The following is a 5778-nucleotide window of genomic DNA, read 5'->3' as shown; positions in this document are numbered from 1 at the left end:
CTGTCTTAAAGCCATTATGTTCATCTTCCTATAATTGAAAACACTGTCAAATAATATTCATAATCGCTAACTCTCTGCAGCTTTAGAAATCAAGACTTGACGTAATATATTACTATCATTTTCACTGTTCCTTACAATGACTGTGACCAATACAATACATAAAGAGTATGAGCTACTGACTTACTTAGAGGAAATCTTTGATTCTGGGTTCCAGGCAGATCTAGATATCATGGTTTTAGTACTGTGTTCAGATTCTGTTTGACATGGATGAGATTTGAGAATTAAGGCCCAAGATGCAGATCATCAGAGGAGGGAAAAGAGGACCTGTAGAGATCAGGGGTTAGAAGATGGACTTAATGTTTGATAGATAGACATGGGTTCAAATGCTACTTTTATTACTTCCTAGCTTTCAGTATTTATCAAACACCTTCATGTGCTGTTATGTGTTGACCTGTATCTCCCCTCCCCCCTCAAGAAAATGTATATGTTGATATTCTAACTCCTAGTACCTCAGAGTGTGACCTCATTTGGAAATAGGGTCATTGCACATGTAATTAGTTAAATTAAGATGAGGTCATTAGGATGGACCCTAATCAATTTTGACTGGTGTCTTTATAAAAAGAGGACATTGGAAACACAGATATATACATATGGAGAATGCCATGTAAAGATGGAGGCAGGGATCAGGGTGATTCTTCTGCAAGCCAAAGAATGCCAGATTGCTAAAGAACCTCTTAGGGGAGAGGCATAGAATACATTGTTCCTCACAGCCCTCAGAAGGAACCAACCCTTCCAAGACCTTGATCTCAGACTTTCAGCCTCCAGAACTGTGAGACAATACATTTCTGGTGTTTAAGCCACCCAGTTTTTGGTACTTTGTTACTGCATCCCTAAACAACTCATATGTGTGCTCTGCGTCATGCTAAAAGCTAGACATAGAGAAGTGAACAAAATACAGACATAGTACCTGTTCTCATAGTACTTAAAATCTAGTATGAAATAATAAATAAAATATAGCTATAAACTTTCTTAGGAAAGAAACAAAGAGGATGCTATGAGAGAAAATTGGTGATGGGGACCAGTGGTTACCTTAGAGAGTAACATTAAGAAAGTTTTCTCAATCAGGATCTAAACATCTAAACTGAGACCTTCCATTCAAAGAGTTTTGGGGTTGGGAGGTCGAAGTAGGAGAGATAGCACCTGTGTACACCCAGAGACCAGGGAGAATTTAGAATACACCAAGAACTAAAAAAGGGAAACATCTCTATCCTGGTGAGTCAGGGACGAAGGGTAAAAGATAAATTAGAAGTATATCGAGGCCACATCATGCACTTATCCAGATGGAAACCATTTAGGGACTTTAAACAAAGAAGTTATAGGATCCATTGTACTTGTAAAAGCCTCATTCTGGCTTTTGTATAGAGAGCAGATGGGGCAATACAAGAAAGAAAGTGGGTAGATCAGTTGCAAATCTATCCTAGCTAAGGTGAAAGCATTAGAGACGGAGCAAAATGGACAGTTGACAGATTTCATTTGAAGAAAGAATTAATAAAACTTGATAACTATTGGGGATAGAGGAATGAAGGAAAAGAAAAAATCAAGATGACTTCTAGGTTGTAGGCTTGAGCAGACAAATGAGCAAATAGTGGTGACATTTGCTGAGAGAGAAAATGGAGGAAGAAACAAGTTTGCATTCTTGTGTGTGAAAAAAGTTAAGATGAGACAAAGGAGAAGAATCAAGAATTTAGTATTATAAAGTTGAGATCCCCTGAGGCATTAAGCAGAAATGTCAACTGGGCAAATTGTATATAAGCTTTGTCTTTAACACAGAGATCTGGGCTAGAGATAATAACTTTTTTTTTTTTCATCAGCATATAAATGGTACTTAATACTATATGGGAATGACTAGGAAGAAAGTGTAGAGGTAGAAGATAAAATATACACTCAAGCCTTGGCATAGATGTTAAGAAAATTACTTAACCCCCTTGAAACTTAATTCTGTCATCTGTAAGTGGAAATATTACACACTCTTAAAGTTGTGTGTGGATCAAATGAAATCATGTTTATTTGTAAAATGCAATGCAAATCATAAAAGCTGAATACCTGGGGTTATTGTAATCATATGAGTATTTCTGTTTTGTACTGAAGAGACAGAAAAAATGGAAGTGGGACACTGAAAAAAAGAGGAAGAAAAGTTGTTTGGGAAATTCAATGGAAAGGTTCAATAAGTACGGGTAATTAGCTCTTTAAAATGCATATCAGAAGCAAATAAGAACGGGCACTGAGAGTGGCCACTGTGTTTGTGGGCAATTCCAGAGAACTTCCTTGCTATGATGGCAGAAAACAAACATGTAAAAAGGGGAGAATTTGAGTAGTTTTAAAGGGCAGGGGGCAGTTCAAGTGAAGACTTTTTCCAGCGAAAGGATTATGTGTATGTGTGTTATCAAAGGTAAAAAGATAATTTAAAGGGGAGATCAAAGGTGTTAAATGATACACCTGAAGTCTTATTTAATTGCTGGGAAATATATCCCTGACAACAGAGCCAGAGGCCCTCCCCCTGGGGCTAAACTTCGACTCAGTTCCTGAGAGGCAAGTGGTCTTCAGCTTTGATAGTGAAAGTGGTCACAGTGAGGAGAGGGCTAGTTTGAGAAGGGAAGCTGGGTTCTTGGTAAGTGTGGGAAAGCAGTAACTTCCAGGATGGTGGGAAGAAGAGAATGAGGGTCACGAACCATGAAGGAGACGGTCAGAAGAGAACACTTGGTGACTAGAGAGGACTTGAAGGCTTGAGTACAATGGATGAGACTGACCATTGAGAAAGGGTTAAACTGTAGTGAGAGATGTGGCAGGTAAGGAAGGGAACAGATATAGGGCCCCCAAATCTTATGTTGATGATGTGTAAACCCCTTAGTGAATGAGGAGCACAGATATCAGTGAAAGCAGGAGAAACCATGAGACAATATTGCTATACTGTTCAACCACATTGGTGTTGACCATTTCTGGGAGTGTAGTAGAAGTAGGGACAGAATAATCTGTAGTTATTCAGATAAAATTAGTATGTCTGATGAAAGGTATACTTAAGAAAATGCATGCGAGAGCTTAAAGCATGGCTGTAGGCAGGTAGGAGGCAATTGTTAAGTGTAAGTGTGTGCTGAATTAGAAGGAAATAATAGGATCACTCTTATTATTTGAATTATATTCATGTGAATTTCAGATCACATGAAATTGAAGGAAGTCTTTGAGTCGTTTTTAATTGTTTATATGGAACTAGAGGCCAACTGACCTTAATTCAAAGAACATATCCTCTCCTTATTTTGTGTTCCCTATAGTCTCACATTAATGTTAGGTATGTGGCAAAGGGTGCATCTAGTATGAATGAATGGATACATGTATGGACCAGTGTCCTATCTCTGGGTGAGTTTGAGCATAAATTGGCCAGTCACTGGTCAGATACTGTAGAGGGAGTTTAAATTTCAGATGAATGGAAGAACAGTGTGGCCTCTAAATCCGCTGAGCAGTAGATTCTAAAATTCTGAGACACTCTGAATCTAAGAATTAGTAGATCGAGGCCAGCTCAAGAGTACATTCTATCTGAGACAAAGCCCCCATATATAAAAAACCACATCCATGTTCCAAATGAATGTGTGCTTTAGCTCTCTCTAAAACTTACCTAGGAAAGCAACAGTTTCCTGTCTTAAATTAAAGCTTTTACTAGAGAAAGCTTTGCTTTCTCAGGGAATATCTTTTTTCAACTTAAAAGGATTATCTTTTAGAGCTTTCCATCAGAGAACAGTAGAAAGGGGTACTGAAAAGAAACAAACCTAAAATTCTATTTACATTGGAAGTATTTTCTAGAAACATGCTTTAAAGAATATGTATTTCTTTTGAGAGGAGCAGGAAACCCAGGTATAAAAATGCTAATGATATTCTTCTCTGCTTAAAGAGCATTTCATAAATAATATACTTTTTTTCAAGAGACCATAGCAATGCTGAACATTCATGGCACTGTTGCAGACCCAGGAAGTTAGTGATATTTTCCTGGTGAAATGTGATATTTGCCACATCAATCTGGTTTATGGAAAAACAAATTAATTATATTATTTAAGTTGTTAATGAGATGAGTTAGAATTTTATATTCTTCTACAGCTATGTTTTCTTCGTCAACTCTGCTCTCCTTGGTCTCCTTGATACTTTCATGCCTAGCCATAAGACAGATGTTATATTAATACAATAAAATGGTATCAAAATTAAAATAACAGTAACTAACATTTGTATTACACTTTATTGTTATCAAATTATACTATCACATCTCACTTATTAACCATCTTGTGAGCCAATATTATTATTTTCATTTTCATTGTACAGTACGAAATATAGATGCTCAGAAAGTTTCCAGAGGTATATAGTAAGTAAAGAAACTAAGACTAGGAACTTTTCTTGCTACCATTCCATGTTTTTGTTTTGTTTCGTTTTGTTTTTCTGTTTTCTCTATAGCTGTTCAAATTATACCTCTAAATTGGATACCTTTGGTCCTTTCTTTAGACTTCCCCGGGCAGAAAACAATTCCTCCTTATCTGAGCTGTAAACTATCTCCAGAAGAGAAAGTTAAAAGATAAGTCCTTGACTCTGGTAATCCAGTAACCTTTTGCTCTTAGGATATTTGGGGTATATAGAGGACTAGACATATTTTTTATCCCTTCAAAACCTTTAAGCTTTGGGAAGAGATCACCATGAAGCATCAAACATATTCATTTGTCAATCCTACAATGTCTTCTGTTTCCAGGAAACAGAGCTTGACAGTTTCTTCCTTTCTGGAATATGGTGAATAGTGAAATGAGTACAAGCTTAGGAAATGGACAGAATCGAGTTCATATCCCATTTCCTCCATTTATTAGCTGTGTGGTCTCAGAAGAATCATTCAGTCATTGAATCTCAACTATGCATTTGTATAATGGATGATAGAATTTCCTTGAATTAGAGATTCCCTTCTTCTTAGATTGCAGGAAATATATGTAAAGAGACTATCATAGGGACTTCCTAGAATGCTCAGCAGGACATAGTCACTACTGCTATTTCTGCACTAGGTCTTGTAAATCATCTTGTTGCTGCCACCAGCCTTTGAAGAGCTTGCCCTAAAGGTAGGTGGGAATTCGCATTAGAGACTGTATTACATAGTCTCCAAGAAGGTTGTGTGCATTCCCCCAGGTGTCTACCCAATGCCTCCCACCACAGTAACAGCAGCAGACTAAGGGCCACATAAAGAAGCTATCCTATTGTATAATCCTTTCATGCATTGGTATAAATGCTTTTATGTGATCTGGTAATTCCTTATTACTGTAAGAGCATCCCCCAGAAATTTCAGGACCATCAGCTGGCTCACGTGGTACCGTAAATGCCTTTTTCCATGTCTGATGAGTCCAGTGATCAGAAGATTTTTCTGATGTGCTGACATCAAATGAATATACCTGAACCAAAAAGTAAATAATTTTTCACGTGCTTTGTTTGCAGCACCACAGTGTCATAAAGCAGAAAGAAAAGAAATGAGGCTTGTGATCGTTTGTATTCTTGCTGGGTCTTTTCCATTCATGGGGTACCTGTGATCATCAGCTATGCCTGAGAGACACTGGAGGTCCCCAGATCACAGGGCACAGGAGCTGCGCTGCATAATAAAAAAGGGGATCCTAGCAACGGCATCAAAGTGGATGTTTTCGATTTCCTTTTAAATATTTTTTTTACTGTAGTTTTTTTATAAAGATGAAAGCTAATAGATTGCCTGTTTTC

Source organism: Neophocaena asiaeorientalis, unplaced genomic scaffold (genome assembly GCF_003031525.2).
Source record: "Neophocaena asiaeorientalis asiaeorientalis breed wild unplaced genomic scaffold, Neophocaena_asiaeorientalis_V1.1 scaffold153, whole genome shotgun sequence".
Taxonomy (NCBI): Eukaryota; Metazoa; Chordata; class Mammalia; order Artiodactyla; family Phocoenidae; genus Neophocaena; species Neophocaena asiaeorientalis.
Note: the sequence above shows the minus strand (reverse complement) of the source record.